Source organism: Acomys minous, assembly GCF_964271855.1.
Source record: "Acomys minous genome assembly, chromosome: 10".
Classification (NCBI taxonomy): Eukaryota; Metazoa; Chordata; class Mammalia; order Rodentia; family Muridae; genus Acomys; species Acomys minous.
Window position 1 is genome coordinate 100513757 of NC_140491.1, and position 18657 is coordinate 100532413.

Genomic DNA, 18657 nt, shown 5'->3' on the forward strand with positions numbered 1-18657 from the left:
GAATATAAATTCAAGCCCAGTATATGACAGACCTCAGGCATTCCTGACAGGGCTCCTCCACGCTGCATCCTGAGACTTTACTGCAGTCTTGGTTCTGAGTGCACAGCATGTACGCGACCATGAGGCTGTGGTGCTAAGGAATCCTGCCTGCGGCACCTCAGCCCCAACATGAGAGAAATCTCTGCTATGAATTGCAGTGATTTTACTGTATATACAAAGTGATCTGCTTTTATAGGAGCACAGTAACCTAATTATGGGGGGAAAAGACTCTTAGTTTTTTCTCCTACTGTCATTCCTCAGCAGGTAACTATTTAGCACATCAGTGGATTGTTTTGTGCTCAAACATTCAATTTTTAAAACTGCGATATGAGTTGCTGATTTCAGCTTCATTAAAAAATCTTTAGGTGGATAGCCCTAATTAGGGGGATAGTCCTTGGGATTAAGACAGAATGTCCAAAATTTCTGAAATGTCTATAAAAACCCATCTACCAGTTTGACTGCAGATTTAAGTAAGCGGCAGTCTCAGCGTTGATGGCTATAAAGTGTAATCATACACCTACTCCATGAAACATGCAAGAATCTCAATGCCCTGCAGTATAAATCTTCAACTAACCCTCACATTTATATTGAAGCATATTAAAGCTGAACCACAAGTCATTTCCACTTAGGCTATATTTATCTGGGGGTTTTGATCAGAATTTGTGATGAATGTGAAAGAGCTGGGGACAGAGACTATATTCATAATAGAAAGACTAGTAAGAAAATGAATATTTATTGGCATTATATGCCAGACAATGTTCGAAAGGTTTTGCCTGTATTCATTTGATTCTTTTTTTTTTCACAGAAATGGCCTCATACACATTTTATAGACAAGCAATAAACTATAAGAGGAAAACAAAATTTGTCAGTCAGTTTTCCATATATCATTTTGAGCACACAGCCTTCAATGGAGTTGGGTATTTCTGATGCTATGGATGTTTGCCATGTGCTGCGAAATTCAAGTTGAAAACACGTGTTTGTAGATCTAAACCACGGCTGGTCACACTGTGGAGGCTCAAGTGAGACATTTTCACCAATGTATAACATGCTCGAACTCTTGGCCCCAGTTAGGAGGTGAAGTCTTGCTGGAACCCCATCTGTGGGGTCAGGTTTGGGGAGTGTACAGCCCCATCCAACTTCCAGTTGGCATTTTCTGCGTCCATTGTGTGGATGGAATTGTAATTTTGCAGCTTCCTCTACAGCTATTTGCTGCCAAGCCTCCTCTACCAGGTGTCTCACATTGGAGAAGCCAACAATCTGGGATTTGTTCAAGGCATGAGGCTGGATGTCTCAGCAGGCACCAAGCTGGTGCTGAAGGCCTGGAGGAATCCTAGAGAGCTTCAGATCTCCGGTCTGCATTGGCAATCTGAAGGAGATGGTTCTAATACAGTGGTTCTCAGCTTGTGGGATGTAGCCTCATTTGGAGGTCGAACAACCCTTTCACAGGAGTTGCCTGAGACCATCAGAAAACACAGATGTTTGCATTATGATTCTTAACGGTAGCAAAACTACAGTTAGGAAGTATCAACAAGAAATCATCTTATGGTTGTGGGTCACCACAACATGAGGAACTGCATTAAAGAGGTACAGCATTAGGAAGGTTGAGAACCACTGTTCTAATATCAGTGAGGAAATATCCAGCAACAGGATAGATGGACTTCCCAGCAATAGTGAAAGCAAGCAGCCAAAAACCAGTTTCTTTCTTCTGTCTCTCTATAATCCAGCCTGTCTGTCTCCCATCCTGGAATCTTGGCTCCTCAGTTAGGGTGGGTCCTCCTGTTTCAAATAATCTGATCAGGAAAATTCCCCATAGGAATCCTAACAGTATATTGTTTAGTTGATCCCAGAGCCAGAAAAGTGTATATCCAAGGTTAACCATCACACTTGGTAAATGTGTCTTGGGCAAATCAGGGAGATTCTGAGCAGAGTAGACCTGCAACCTCCAGCTACCTTCTTGGGATTCATCTCTGCATCCTTAAGCATCTGCATCCTTAAACATCTGCATCCTTTAGCATCTGCATCCTTAAGCATCTGTATCATCAAGGTCTACAAGAACAATGTGTAAGAGCACTGATTTTGTTTGACTCTGATTTTACAAGCTTCATACCCATATAATAGTTAGTTATAGTGTCTGTAGACTCTGAAAGTATTTTAGGATTTTGGGCCCATTTTGTATTTTCTAGAGCATTATGTCCCCTGAGCAATGTTCAGGAGGAGGCCACTGCTGTGCCAAAATATGATCTCCTGTTAATTATGCACTGGGATGGCTAAAATTCAAAAGGCTAATAGGCTTGTTTATAACTTTCCAGAGACATTGGTGGAAATGGAAATTAGTGCAACCGTTTTCTTTTAAAACAGTGTGGTATTAGCTTTAGCTGAACACAGAGTATACCTTAAGAGATGGCAAATATGTGGTGTAAATATGTGTGGATAAGAACGCTCATGACCTTATGACTACAAATTACACAAATGGGAAGCCACCTAAGGATTCACTAACAGGAGAATGGATGAAAGAGTGGTGGTATATGTCCTTGTCTTGTCATAGCACCATAGATGAAGTAAAGGAATCCAGGTTCCAAGATGGCTTTCCCAAATACACAGCTAAAGAGAAACAAAACAATGTGATTTTCTTATTAAATTTAGACACAGGCTAAATGAATTCTAATACCAGAGTAAAGAACAGTGGTTTGTCTCATGATAAGGCAGCCAAGCATGATCAAGAGGGGCCATTAGGCAGACTGTGTTTCCAAGTACACATAGTGTACACTGATGGTTTGATGGTTGTCACTTCTTGAGAGGGGAGGGGAAATGAAAGAGAGATAGATGGGATTTTCAGTATTTCCTCTTTATGTTTTAGTTAAAGTTCCACATTTATAATTTATTCACAAATAAGTTTCTAGAGCTGGAGTGCTGCTCTGTTATTCAGACTGGATGAAGCTCACAATCCTTTGCTTTAGCCTACCGAGGCATGTAATAGCACACTTCACCTATATCAGCTCCATTTAAAAATTAGATTTAACATGTCAAGATACACTGAAGATACACCTTCATATCCAGTCGACTTCTTTACCCCATGGTCATTAGTCTTTCTGTTAGATAGAAAATGATTCCTTCTGCTATTTTGAGTGTGCCTTGGAATTCTTCATTCAATTCCTCTGCTTCTGTATTGTTTCCTTGAGAACAAAGTTGCCTCCTATGTGTTTTCATTTGTGGGAAATAAACACATGCTAACTTATATCTTGCTGCTTGTGACTTTCCAGGTCTACGGTCAACTTTACATTGCAGGATTCTGATCATAAGTCAGAAGATAAATCTGAGAGTATCACAGTTTAGCTCAAAGCCTGATAGGTAAAATGTCATGATTAAAGGAGGAAATGGTACTCTTTGGGAAAGACAATAAAATATTATCTTACTTATTAACCCATAGGAGAGTACAATCGATTTTCACATCTTTCTGTTAGGAAAATTCATATGGCAAACAAATATTACATGATGGTAAAATTGGTTTAAAAATCTTGACAATTGTCAGTTTAAAATCTAATTACTAGGGGGACTGAGGAGATATCCATATGGTGAAGGGCTTGCAAACAAGCACAGGGCTTTGAGTTCAGACCCCAAAACCCACATAAGAAGCCAGGCATGATGCACTGACTTCTAACTAACTCCACTCTGTGGGTGTGGAAAGTCATGGGTGCCTGGAGCTCATGTGTTGACCATCCAGCCTAGTTAAATCAATGAGCCTTGAGTTCAAGAAAATATATGTATACGTCTTTAAAAAGTAAAATATAGAACATTAGGCAAAACACCCAACATCGACCTTTGGCCCCCGCATACATATGCACACATACCTGTATGCACTTGCGTATACACAGGCACTTATGAATGCTGAGTAAGTGTACAACACCCACCCAGTGCCCCGGAAACAAACAACAAGTAAATACAATTGACCCACTCCATGAAATGATTATCAAGGATTCAAATAGTCCAGATATAATTGCGATTTAGGTATAATATTTTAATTAGTTATATTTTATTCATCAACATTAATACATTTTAACTTTTATTCTAAAAGAGGAAATACAATAAAACATATTCAATCTCCATGTGGTTTCTAACGTAGATTGCCTTCTGCACCATGGCTGTACAGCTCCATGACTGCAGTGTTCTTTTGAATGACTTTCCTATGCAGTTCGGTTCCATCCATCTGAAACTACTTCCTTTTACTGCCATTATTATCACAACCTCCCTTTAATACCTGGGCAACTGCTAATTGCTCCAGAATACTCAGCTAGGGTAATGAACTTGATATCCTGTTGCTCTTCCCATAAATGACTTAGAAAATCTTCTCCTTATTCCCCAGAGCCCACTTTAGTAGCATTTTTTTTTCACTGAACTATAAATGTAGAGTTCCTTCCAGCTGTCATCGTCAACACTTTCCTTCACAAGACTATGGGTTCTTTGAGAATAAACACAGCAGCTTCTTATTTCCTTTTTAAATTGTTTCATGCGGTGCCTAGAACACGGCATGCGTCTAGTGTGCTAGGATAGCACCGTGATACCGCCTACATGTTATTGGGTTACGTGCCTCTCCAAGTTGGAGAAACTGTAACAGAGCTTTGCAACTTAGAACAAGAATGTTCTCGTTTTTCAGTTTGACAAGATAACCCCACCACCAGTCAGGCATGGCAACCTGTCCTTCTCTGTAAAACATCAACTTAACTGCTGCATTTCACGGAGCTGCACACATTAGATGTGGAAATGATTCGTCCACTCACACGGACTAAATATTCTCAGGCACCTGTGAGTGCCCATGACTTATGGTGGGGTTTTATGTGGGAGAGACAGGTGTGCTCCGGGCAGGTACCTGGAGCTGTGCACCTCCGCCGCTCTCTGGAAGGGCTGTTGGATAATCTGTTTACTCACATGCACACACTCTCCACTCTGGGGCTTTGTGGCTAAGCAACAGGGCTTTTCATTTTTCCTACACAAACTTTGTTAGTATGGCACTGTCAGACTGTCAGATCACCCAAGCTAAGGGAGAAGAAAGCCACTGTTGTTTTTTCCATGAGGCCTTAACATCTATTGCTAATAACAACAAGAAAATACATAATACATCATCTAATATTCACTGCGTATAAGTAACTATGTCCAATCTGCATATGATTAAGTCACTAGAAGTATTAAGATTTTAATTCTGTATGCTCTATGTTTTGTTTGCCTTATCACTGGAAGGTCCCTTTATGTTTTTACTGTTTGTTTCATAGTCATTGGATCTATAACAGACTGTAACTCAGCTCATGCTTGTATAAGGCTCCAGACTTGATGCCTATCCCTGACAACTAAGTCTAAAGCAAGAAAGATAGGAAACAACACTGAGATCACAGATCTTCTTAGCCCAGAGCATATACTGTTTTCAGAAGCTTTATTTTATGAAAGGTGTATTTTCTTTGCTTTTTATTTTTATTTTCAAAGATAAGTTTAACAGCTACAACATAAGGAAATTGCTTGGAGTTTTTAAAGCCCACTTTTTGAGTGAAGAGTGTAATTTGAAAAGAGAGAGGTGGGTGCTGGTAGTCTAACCCAGAAATGCGCTGAGTTTTTGTTTTTTTTTTATGTCTGACGCATGCTTTCTGAGTTTCCTTAACATCCTTTGTTTTGCTCTTGTTTTCTTTTGGTTAATGAAATCTGCATCAGGTATTTTTCTTTGACTTCCTTTCCTTAGAGGCCAGAAGAGTCAGTCCAGAGCCCAGGGAGGTTGCTACCTTGGGGTTAATATTGACTGTGGACATGAGCCTAAAGTTCAGCCTGCAACCTATTCATGCAAGAAAGAAGCATTCATTTTTATTACACAAACATGTTTTATTTAAATTTTGATGTCCTACCCCATATTCTCAAGGCTTATCTCCCCTCATTCTTGACTGCCAAAGGTATAAATAATTAATTTGTCATTTTCTTCAAACTACCTCATCTACCTAACTCTTTCTTCAATAATGAAATCTCAGTAGACACCAGTGGAAATGATTCAGTAGACAGCAGCATTCTAACCCTAAGTTTGGTCATGGGTGATCATGGACAAGTCATCTGACTTCTTGAAGATATAATTCTAGTATCATTAAAATAAAGCACTAAAATCTGCTCACATACTTGTGTGGATTAAATAATAACAAATGTATGTGACCTACTTAACATGTGACAGTCATTGTTCCAATAAATGCTAGCATTATATTTTTAGTCATATATGATTATTTTAATTATGGCAGAATAATCCTACAGCAGTGTGAAATGGGAAGACATCTTTGTTTCCTTGTTTGTTTATTTGGTTGGTTTTTCTTTTCTTTTCTTTTCTTTTCTTTCTTTCTTTCTTTGTCAATATCTCATTGCAGAAACCTTCTAGTCATCAGCTTACCATGACTTTCACCTCACTGAGGTCCTCATGCCCCTTCTTTAGAGATCCAGAAATTCTTTTCTGGGTGATGGCCCAGCCCAGATGAAGGCTACTATTGCCAAGGATGCTAGCTGGAATACCATTATCGTCATGCTATTCTGCTCATCAAAACCTTTAAGAAGTTTTCATCTCCCACTTTAATAAGTCATGTCAACCTGAAACCCCTAGGCCAAGACTCTGTGACTGGTAGCTGCTACTTGAGTTTAATCAACCAAATATAAAAAAGCTGTTTTCAACACAAAAAGGAAAATTTTAACATGGACACATTTTGGAGTAAATATAAAATGTTTTATTTTTCTCTGAGTAATTATAACATAGGGTTTTATGGAAAAACTACATATTTGAAATGGACATTCTTACTGACACAGGGAACTAATACCATAACAAACAATTTTGATTAAAAAAAAATCTTGGTAATGATTGTGTGTGGTGACAAAGGCACTAGACGACTTTCTCTGTTTTTGAGTTTTTAGTTTTTATAATAAAATAGGCAATAAAAGATGAATTTGAAAACCCACTGCCTGCCCTACATTTGACATTTTATTAAGAATACTCTTGCTTTTTACCATTGATTGTATGTACACATGATTATTAAATATGTCAAATCATTTTGAAAGCATATAAACACAAGAAAGTTTAAGTATCTTGGTGACCATTGTAATCACTATGTTTCTGAGTGACCACTTGTGTACACAGTACATGGTAAATGATTTTGGAAATGAATATAGCAATCTAGTGAAATCAGTGACAATCACCCAGGAGAGGATTGTTTGTTTCCTTATGAAAGAAGGAATGCTTGCTGTAATCCTGTAACATTTAAAAACCCAGTCCTAGTTAAGAAGAGTGGGTGGGGCAGGCATGAGATGAAATTATGAAACACTGTCAGCGAGTTCTAATTCAAGGAGGACTTAATGGCTGTGAGTAGAGACAATTACTTTTGAAATGGAGAATAAAGAGATTACCGATAATGGTTCTCACAATTTTCCCCCAGCGAAAGGGCAGCAGTCACAGAGCTGCTGAGGGAGCAGGAACCTACAGTGAAATAACGTGTTTTAGTTTGAGGACAGAAGGGACATAGAGGTGACTGTACACATACAAAATCTGGCTCTTTGGAGAATAACTAGCAATTTACCATAGATCTTTTCCACTTGGATAGGTCCAAATAATTCTTCTTTCGCCCTTGGTAATTGGTATCAAATGGATTTAAAAATATTTTAGGGCACAAGGGCATATTTATATTTTGTAGTAAGTGATATCTAGCAACACAAATGATTTTTTAAAAATATCTATTAAGTTTATCCAGGTCACATCTAGCTCAATTTCACCAAATCTTAAGTTGAAGTGTACGGTATCTTTAGCAATAGGGATTACCTTCAAATTCCGGGAGCCAATGGAGGACGATGGTCACGGCCTACAGTGGTTTGTTTGTTTGGGGTTTTGCAGGAGGGTGTCTCTTGGCCTCTCTGAACAAAAACTCAAAAGGAGGAAGTTCCTTATGTCAGAAATGGGGGTTTTGATAAAAGTCCATGGCTCTTGGTCGCACTGTCAATCAAAGCCGTGTTACTGTATATATGTGTGTGGAGGGGTTGTATGTATGTAATGTAAGCTTAGGTTAACAATAATATATTTTCTATGACTTCTTCAAACATCTTTGGTGTTATTTATCTCTGTCCACCCTTACCAACCAATCCCTGCCTTTCTCCACTCCCCCCCCCCTTATCATACCTATATTTGTACCATAACCCTACCCTCCACCCCTGGTCCTATGCCATGGTCCCCTTTCACTATTCTAGTTTCCATGGTTACTCCATGTGATATACACACATCTAAGAAGTTGGAACTAGGAACTGCGGATGAGAAAAAAACATGTGGTGTGTGTCTTTCTGGGTCTAGGTTACCTCACTCACTAGATCCATCCATGTGCATGAAATGCCATGATTTTATTTCCTTATAGTTGAGTGGATCTCCATCACATATGTAGCACACTTTGATTATATATTCATCACTTGGAAGACATTAAATTGCTTCCGTATCCTAGCCATCGCGAATAAAGCAGCAATGAAGATGAGTGAGCAAGTATCTGTGGAGTAGGATGTCAAGACTTTTAGTCATATGCCAAAGAGTGATATTAATGGGTTATGAGGAAGATCTCTTTTTAGCTTTTTTATTCTCCACATTGATGTCTTTCAGAGTGTCTGCTCCATTTTGCAACTCCACCAACAGTAAATAAGGCTTTCCTTTTCCCACATCCTCACAAACATGTATTGTCAGTTGTTTCTAATCTTAGACATTCTGATGAAGTAAGCCTTAAGTTTAGTTTGCCTAGCTGTGGTCCACAGGCTATTTTTAATTGGGTCATTTTTCTTTTGTGTTTCTTTTTGAGTCCTTTGCATATTCTAGATATTATTTCCCTATCAGATGTATATCTGGTGAAGAGTCTCTGCTCCCTCCCTGAGGATGAGGACCTTATAGTCCTGGAAGGTGCTGTGCAAACTGCCGAGGTAGAAAAGCAATAGTTCTAACCTAGCTGTGATGCTTATGAACGGCAACAATAACCATAAATGTAAGATATCCCTAGTGTTGCAGTAATGCCATTTATATCCTCAGGATAACAAACAGTCATCTATAAGGCCTACTTCATGGGAGGGAATTCATGACTATATCGTAAATCCAGACATCTATCCTATACCAGTATAATTTTTGACTGCACTGTGCACATGTATCCTTATGCTCATAACTAGTGTGGATCTCTATCCTCATCCAAGAAGCTCTGTTTTGTAGCAAAGACAGTTACAGAAATCCACACCTGGTGAAAATATAGAGAACCATTAACCCTGGTATGCCAAACCCTAACTGATACATCTACAATACAATTTCTACACCCCAGGCTCAGAAAACAAAGAGAGGAAGACAGAGAAGAAAACTTGTAAGATCCAGAGGCCCAAGACATCTGCTCTAAGATTGTGTCTTCTGTATATGACATGAAAGCTGCACTCATGAGATCTCAACAGTGTACTTGCCTAAACAAGACCTGAACAATGACACCACCCGTTGGCATGCCAGTGTAGATGAGGGACATCTTACAAGGCTCTGCCCCAGATGAAACACTACATGCAATTAATGAGTGCAGTGAGAGGGAAGATCAGTCTACCCTCCTAATTAAGCATCAACACCAAGTGGTCAGCTGTAATATTTTTCTAAGGGCAGCACTAAACAAAACCAGCACGTTGTGTATGTGTGTGTGTGTATGTGTGTGTGCATATGTGTGCATGTGTGCATATGTACATGTAACCATAATCAACAAAAAGAGGCCATGAAGTTGAGAGCACAAGTGGGATTCAGGACACTGGCACTGGAGTATTTGAAGGGAGGAGATGAAGAAAGGGAATAATATAAATACAATACTCACATATGAAATTCTCAGAAACAAATTTTTAAATCTATTTGGAAAAAAACAAACAGTGCCTTTATCTTTCCTTCCCCAAGCTATGGACAGATTCACACCAAATTGGCAATGTTTTGCCTTCTAGAAAAAAATCTTTCCCTCTGTCACCTAAGAAGACAGGTGGCCTGGCTTTGGTCCTTGTGAGTCTGTGTCTCTGCACACCTGGTCTCAATTGTTGAGCCTCAGGTGGGGTGAGTGGGAGGAGACTGATCTGTCATGCAGGAACTAAATGGACTCTGAGCTGTGGTTTGCTCCAGTCCCAGGCAGTCTGACTGAGTGGGTGGGCGGGCAAAGACTAAAGGAGGCTCAGGAGGGAGCCAAACAGAAGCACAGAGCATACAAACACAGACTTTGATTCTAGAATAATTCCTGAATTAAGACCTGGTAGTTAAATGCTGGTTAGCATCAAGGCAGGTGCTCCATCTTGGCTGGACAATTGTAAGGCACTTGGATAAACATTGGTTGTTCATTTATTCTCCCTGTTTTTACAGTGTCAGTTCCAGCCTTCATGTAGAGTTCACTAATTTACTCTGTCCAGCCCCTTATGTATTCATTCATTCATTCATTCCTTCACTCATTCATTTGTAAGATTATGGCTGAGAAAGTAGCCGCCAAGATTAAAGGAAGATTTTTTGGTTCACATTACTTGTGTATAGCTGGAAACACCAGTAAAGGGGTAGCCTGATCAGCTCCATATCTTAGGTAGGGGAAATGAGAAGAATTGACATTCATCTCTGAGGTTTGATTATTGAGAGAAGTCGAAAAGGTACTTCTAGTTTGTTTTGTTTGCAAACATGATCATATATAAAATCAACGGGAAAGGATATATACCAAGTCAAAAAGTTTCTTAAATGCCAGAAGATAATTTCCAACAATGATGTGGATGCGTTGAAAATAATTTTGAGGTGTTCAGTCACTCAAACAAATATTGAATAAAGTGCTCCAGTCATTGTGCAAGGTGATGGCATATGAGGGAGAGAAGAATGCTCCCTGGCCACCGGGAGCTTGTAGCACATGGAAGGCGGTTGTCAACACAGCCAGCCAGCCTTTCAACATGCTGTGTGTGGGAAGGTGACGGTATGCACAGGTGCTTTGGGGCCCCAGATTGGGACTGCTCCCATTTGGGTGCTACAGAGACAGCCTCAAAAATGGGATGGCAGACTTAGAAAATGTAAATGTCCTGAAGTCAGAGACACTGCGCAGAACGGTGTCTGTAAATCATAACACTGTGCACATCTAAAAGCAATGTAAAGAAGATTCATAAAGATATTTTAGTATCAGTTGTATTTGGTGGCTTTGTGGGCTGTAACTGGCTGAACCTCAGTTCAACTGGAATAAAAACAAAGAGGTTTTAAAGAGCTTGTATAATTTAAAAAGGCCGGAACTAGATGTGCTTTGGACACATCCATGTCTAAATCCTCAATTGCTGACATCAAGAGTTCACAGTGGCACATGCCTTTAACCTCAGATCTTGGAAGGCACACACTAGTGAATCTTTATAAGTTCAAGGCAAGCCTGGTCTACTTGTCTACAAAATAAGTTCCAGACCCTGTTACAAAAACATATATTCATTTCTCTCCATGTCTGTCTCCATTTTCTCCCTTCCTTCCTTCCTTCCTTCCTTCCTTCCTTCCTTCCTTCCTTCTTTCCTTCCTTACTTAGATAGGATTTCTGTCCATGGACTACTCTGAAAATCATGGCTGACATCCAGCAATAATGAAAATGAGAACGAACGCACCTTACTTACTCCATGTGCCAATTAAAATCTCAGCAAACACTGCAACTGAAGAGTCAGGCCCAGAGGCTGATATAATGTGAGGCTGCCTTTAGATGGCCAGACCTGGGTCACATGGCCATTTCAGAGAAGGGAACAGGATCTGCCCACCCAAACAAGTGACCTGCATGCAGGTAGAAGGAACTGGGGCACTCTTCTTATGTGAGGGTATTTATTGGATATTGCCCTATGTGTTTATCTTAAACAACACCTTTTATTTGAGATTGTTATATACCAATATGACTATTTTAAATGTCAAATCCTTTTCTCTGATTTCTAAGAAAAAGAAACGTCAAACTTCCTCAGCTTCTGTTAGAAACTATTGATTTAGTGATTTGCTAGAAGAGATTTGCAATGCATATTTGAAGTCAACTTCTCTGTGTGAGAGCACAGAGAAATTTTACCTGCATCAGGGACAGACAGACATACAGACAGATAGAGAGAGAAGAAAATAGATCAAAAGGTACAAAAATAGATGGGTGGGAGAACATATTATATACTTATTATCAGGAACTGGCTTGAGCAGTTATGGAGACTGAGGCTCCAAAGAGACAGCAGTCAACAACCTGGAAACTCAGAAAGCCCAGAACTACATCTAGTCCAGAAACAGGAAAAGAACACCATACCTTTACTCAGTGATGAAATATTCAAGCAGGGATGGAATCTTTCTTTCCCAGTTTCTCTTATGCTTGGTCCTTAATAAGAGGATGCCCATCCACAAAGGACAGAAAAGTCTGCTTTATTCTCCTGGTTCAAATGTTAATGTCACTTAGAGCCATCCTCACAGACACACTCATAAATAATGTTCATGCTGACACTGGCACATCCTGTGCCCCATCAGGTGAACCTGTGTGCTTAGCCAAACAGATCCTGGGGTTCAATACTAGAGTTGCTATTAAACCCTAAATGTGAAGGGAAAACATGGTGTGCAGAACACATATTTCTACAATGTCTCTCTCATACATTAAAGGCATTGCAATTAGGTACCACATTATACTCCCAGAATGCTTTCATGCCTTTGTAAATATACAAAACAATTTCAAATAGAATTGAAGACATTTTCCTAAAAGCCCAGCTCATCTGATATGGTGTGTCCTATGCATTAGCAGAAACAAAGCCCCATGTGGATTTAAAAAAAATGAGACGTGATTAATAAGCTTTATTTGTAATTAAAAAGAATCTCAAGTGCTAAGATTAAAACTGCTTTCTAACTGTTATCAATTATCTGCTACTGTTTTCCTGAGCACTTGGCAAATAAAAGGTTTGTGTGTGTGTGTGTGTGTCTGCGTTTAATATTGCACTGTTGGATTTATATGGTTTCCTCAAAGTCTGATCAATTTCATTAATAATCAACATCATTTGGAAAGAAAAGACATTTGTTAAGCCAACCTCATCTTATGATTTATTAATATTACATGGCACTGTAGCTGCCTACCAAAAAGTTTGCTCAGTCTTTTTCTGGTTGCCAAGAAGCATATATCGTAGGAAGAATGATGTAGAATTAATTAGGATCCCATCTAGATCTTGGCATTTGGCTCCTGACATTGGCAAGCCAGGGCTATACTCTCTGTTCTCCTTCCTTTCTTTACTTACTGTTGATAGCACTCCTAGGCATGCTCTCCTCTCTGATTCAAGATGGCCTCCAGGAGCTCCACGTTCAAGTCTTTATAACCCTAGGCCAATGGGAAGGGAAGCACACCTATTTTGAGCTGTGCCAAATGATCTGCCTTTCCAATCCTTTGCCTTGTGTTGGGATTTATGTCCAATCTTGAACCAGTCTTGGTGACAAAGGAAAATAGATGCTGACCAAGGGGAAGCTGCACATTAGCTGCCTGAAACTAAGGGCAGTGCAAACATCACTCATGCTGTAGGAACTAAGAACCTGACAAAATTCTTTGAAGAAATACTACGGAATGGACATTAGAAGGCGAGGGGATGAGCACAGGGCTTCAAAGTTATCAAATGCCACTGGACAATTCCAGTAGGGGACAGTGGTAAAGGCAGCACGTCCTTTGATGGTATTCAAAGTCCTCAAAAAAAATTCCCTTTCTAGAAATGGCTTCCTTGAAGGACTATGCCTAAAATAAAAAATGCCCATGGAAGTTAAGCATGCAGGGAAGTGTAAATGCCTCTCTCTGTCCCAAATTCAGACAATGTTAATAAATGTGATGCCACAGTCTGTATTTCCCTGTATCTTCTACTACTTATGTTTACATTTTCAGTAAAAGCTTATAGAATCTATACTTTTAATTTTGTAGATTTTTTTTATTGCATGTGTGTTGTGGGTGGTGGTTGTACATACTATGGTGTGCATATGGAGGTCAGAGAACAGCTGTGGAGTCTGTTGTTTTCCAATGAAGAGGGATTTGGGGATCAAATTCAGGGCATTAGGCTCGGGAGCAAACCTTTTCACACTCTGAGGCATCTTGCCAGAACTTGTAGTTTTTGTGATGTTTTCTGTTTATTCTTCTATCTGGAATATTTCCCAAGAACTTTCATCTCATTAGCTAAAGGAAGTTCACTTTGCATGAACAGTGACCAATGAGGGAATGGTCTCTAAAAAGTATTTAGCTGAGATTTATTCTAACTGTCTCTGACTATATATTTTATTTTTTGCATACAATTTTAGAATACCTAATTCATTTTAATTTGAATATTACATTTTATATCCATAGCCAGAGACCTATGTCTAAACCATTGTGTTTATCTCTTAAATTTTTCAATATTTGACTCCCTTTTCCCCACGGACTGAAATATTTTGAAGTCTGATCTGTTATGAAAGCATCTCCTTTTAAGTCCATATCTCTCTCTACTGAATATTGAATGGTCTAGGGTTAAAGCAAAAACTCAAAGAATTCCTCATCCTTGGTCATATTCTCTGCCCAAAGGCCTCTGAAGCAAATATCTAGCCAGACTTTGAGGGACTAGATCCTATGAGTCTCCCATATGTTTCCTGCTTTTAATAGTTTCTATGAATGAGAAGAAGTGGGTATTATTTATAGCACACCTCTGTCTTTGAACTTCTGAAGTCATGGGGGAAATGTGTGTGAAGTAGCTCCTTTGTTGGCTGTATGCAGAGGCAACTCCCTGGACCATCTACCTAAATGATCTGCCTCCCATGAATCTCAAAATGCTATCAAGAAAGAAAATAAATGCCTTATTTTTTTTTGTCAATGCAGTGTTAAAAAGGCAAACATTCACAAACATTCCCTGAGATTGGTGAGGTGGCTCAGCATTTAAAACATTGCTATGAAAGTCTGACAGATTCAGTTCAACCCCCAGAAACCACATAAAGATGAAAGAAAAAACCAATTCTACAAAGTTACCCTCTGATCTACACACACACACACACACACACACACACACACACACACACGCATGCACACGCACACGCACACACACACACCCCATACACATGCAAAAATAATGAATACAAAAAGAAAAAAATCTCCAAGGCTCTTATGTTTCCACCAAAACTTTAAAAATTTTAACTAATTAAATTAGCATCCCAATCACAGGCTCCTCCCTCCTCTCCTCCCAGCTGCACTCCCTCCCTCTTCCTCATCTTTCCTCCCCTACCCCTCAGAAAAGGAGAGCCCCTGGCCACCAACCCATGCCAGTATATAAAGTCACATCAGGAATGAGCACATCCTCTTCCTCAGTGGCCTGGCAAGGCAACCCTGCCAGGGGGACATGACTGAAAAGCATTCAACAGAGTCCTTGTCAGAGACAGCCCCTGCTCTCCTACTAAGGGACTAACATGAATACCAAGCTGTCCATCAGTTATAAATGTGTAGGAGGCCTAGGTCCAGTTCATGCATGGTCCCTGGTTGGTGCTTCTGTCTTGTTCAACCCCCACTGTTCTCAGGTTAGTTGGCTCTGTTCCTCTTCTTGTGGAGTTTTTGTCCCCTTCCCTTTCCCAACTCTTCCACAAGGCTTCCCATATTCGACCCAATGTTTGTTTGTAAGTCTCAGCATTTGTTTCAGTCCATTGCTGGGAAGAGCCTCTCAGAGGACAGCCGATGCTAGACTCCCGTCTGCAAACATAGCAGAGTGTCATTAATAGTGTCAGTCCTGGCTCTCTCTTGGTGTGGGTTTCAGGTTAGACCAGGCATTGGTTGGATAGTCCCACAATTTCTGCTCTATCTTTATTTCTGCACATCTTGTAGGCAGTGTAAATTTGGGGGGTCGAAGGTTTTGTGGGTGGGTTGGTGTCCCCTCCTTCCACCAGGAGTCCTGTCTGGTTAGAGAATGTCCTCTTCCATCTCCATGACCCCCACTACTAGGGGTCTCAGCTAGAGTCACCCTCATATCCTCCTAGGAGTCTATCCTGTCACAGCTCTCCAAGTTCTCTCAGAGGTACCTCCACCCTGACGTGGTGGTTTCTCTTCTCTCTGCCCTCTGCCCTCCCACTCTTGCTGCCCCGACATCTGCTCGCCATCTTCATTCTCCTCAGCGCTCCCTCTCTTATCATGCTCCCTCTCTTCAACTACTTCCAATGTCTATTCTACTTTCTCTTCTAAGAGACATTTAAACATCCTGCCTTGCCCAGATCTAGCCAAGGGACAGAACATTCTCCACAGCTAAGTGGAGACTGGGGACTGACTTTCACAGGCTCTCTGGTGCCCCATATTTGGCCATGTCCCTTTGTGGGGGAGGCCCAATGGCACTCGGAGGAAGGATAGCGGACTACCAAGAAAAGACTTGATACCCTAGCACCATATTCAGGGGGAGGAGGTCCCCCACAGCCACAGTCATAGGGAAGGGGGATTGGGGTGAAAGTGGGAGGGAGGGAGGAATGGGAGGATGCATGGGATGGGATAGAAAATGAGATGTAATAGGAATTATTTTTAATTTTCAATAAAAATGTGAAAGAAAAAAAAAGAAATAACATAAAAAAAAGAAATTCTACAGAATTTAAAAATAAAATTATCACATGATCCTGTAATATTAATTCTAGTAGTTAACTTTGGGACTGTTGAGATAAACTAAAGCCCGCTTTCCCATGTTGTTTTAAATTAAAATTTACTACTATAAAAAAAAAAAAACATCCTGCCTTGGACCTTTCTTGTTACTTAGCTTCTTTGAGTCTGTGAATTGTAGTTTAGTTATGCTGTACTATATGGCTAATACCCGCTTATAAGTGAGTACATACTGTGTGTGTGTCTTTCCGGGTCTGGCTTGCCTCACTCAGAATGATCTCTTATATTTCCATCCCTTTGCCTACAAATTTTGTGATTTCCTTGTTTTTAATAGCTGAATAGTGTTCTATTTTGCAAATGTACCACAGTTTCTTTATTCATTTGTTGAAGAATGTGTGAGTTGTTTCCAGTTTCTGGCTATTACAAATAAAGCTGCTAAGAACATACTTAAGCAAATGTCTTGTTGTATGGTGGAGCATCTTTTAGGTATATGCCCAGGAGTGGTATAGCTGAGTCTTGAGGTAGAACTATTCCCAGTTTTCTGAGAAAACACCAAAGTAGTAGTTCAACTCTGCACCCCCAGCAATGGAGGAGTGTTCCTCTTTCTCCACATGCTTTCCAGTATGTGCCTTCACTTGAATTTTTAGTCTTAGCCATTCTGGCAGGTGTAAGATGGAACCTCAGAGTCATTTTGACTTGCATTTCTCTGATAACTAATGACATTGAACATTTCTTAAAGTGCTTTTCAGCCATTCAATATTCTTCTGTTGAGAATTCTCTGTTAGCTCTGTTCCCCATTTTTTTTCCAATGGATTATTTGGTTAGTTGGTGTTTAGTTACTTGAGTTCTTCATGTGTTTTGGATATTAGCCCTTAGTCAAGTATAGGGTTGGTGAAGATCTTTTCCCAATCGGTAGGCTGCCGTTTTGTTCTGCTGACAGTGTCCCTTGCTTTACAGAAGATTTTCAGTTTCATGAAGTCCTATTTAATAATTGTTGGTCTCTGAGGCTAAGCTGTTCATTTTATGTTCAGTAAGCTGACTCCCAGGATCGTGAATTCAATGTCCCACTTTCTCTTCTAATAGATTTAGTGTTTCTGGTTTTATGTTGAGGTCTTTGATCCACTTGGACTTTAGTTTTGGGCAGGGTTATAAATATGGATATATTTGCATTTTTCTACATGTAGACATCCAGTTAAACCAGAAACATTTGTTGAAGATGCTTTCTTTTTCTATTATATGGTTTTGGTTTCTTTGTCAAAAATCAAGTGTCTGTAGGTGTGTGGGTTTATCTCTGGATCTTTGATTTGATTCCATTGATCAGTGAATCTGTTTCTATGCCAATAACATGCTGTTTTTATAGTCTTGCTCTGTAGTACAGTTTGAAGTCAGTGATGTAGATACCTCCAGGAAATCTTTTATTTCATAGGGTTGTTTTAGCTATTCTGGTTTTTTCCCTATGAAGCTGTTCTTTCAAGGTCTGTAAAGAATTGTGATGGGTTCCAGGCTCTTCCCCACTTTTTCTTCTAACTGATTTAGTGTCTCTGGTTTTATGTTGAGGTCTTTGATTCACTTGGACTTGAGTTTTGAGTATGTTTTTAACAACAAAAATATTTAAAATCTTAATGAATTCTTAAGTAACAGTTTTGGTTATACCTCAAACAGTAAAAATAAAACTGCACACTATAAATGTACTTATGTTTACATTGCCCACAGTTGCATACATTTTCTTTTTTAAAAAATATGTTCATTCCATATAGTACAATAATAATGATTCTGTGCATGATAAAAAAAAAGAATTGTGATGGGAATTGCATTTATCTCTAGATTACTTTTGGTAAGATGGCCACTTTTACTACGTTAATCCTACCAATTCATGAGTATGGGAGAACTTTCCATCTTCTGATATCTTCTTCAATTTATTTTTTCAGAGACTTCAAGTTCTTCCCATACAGGGCATTCACTTGCCTAATTTAGAGTTACACCAAGATACTTTATATTATTTGTGGCTATTGTGAATGATGTTGTTTCCTTA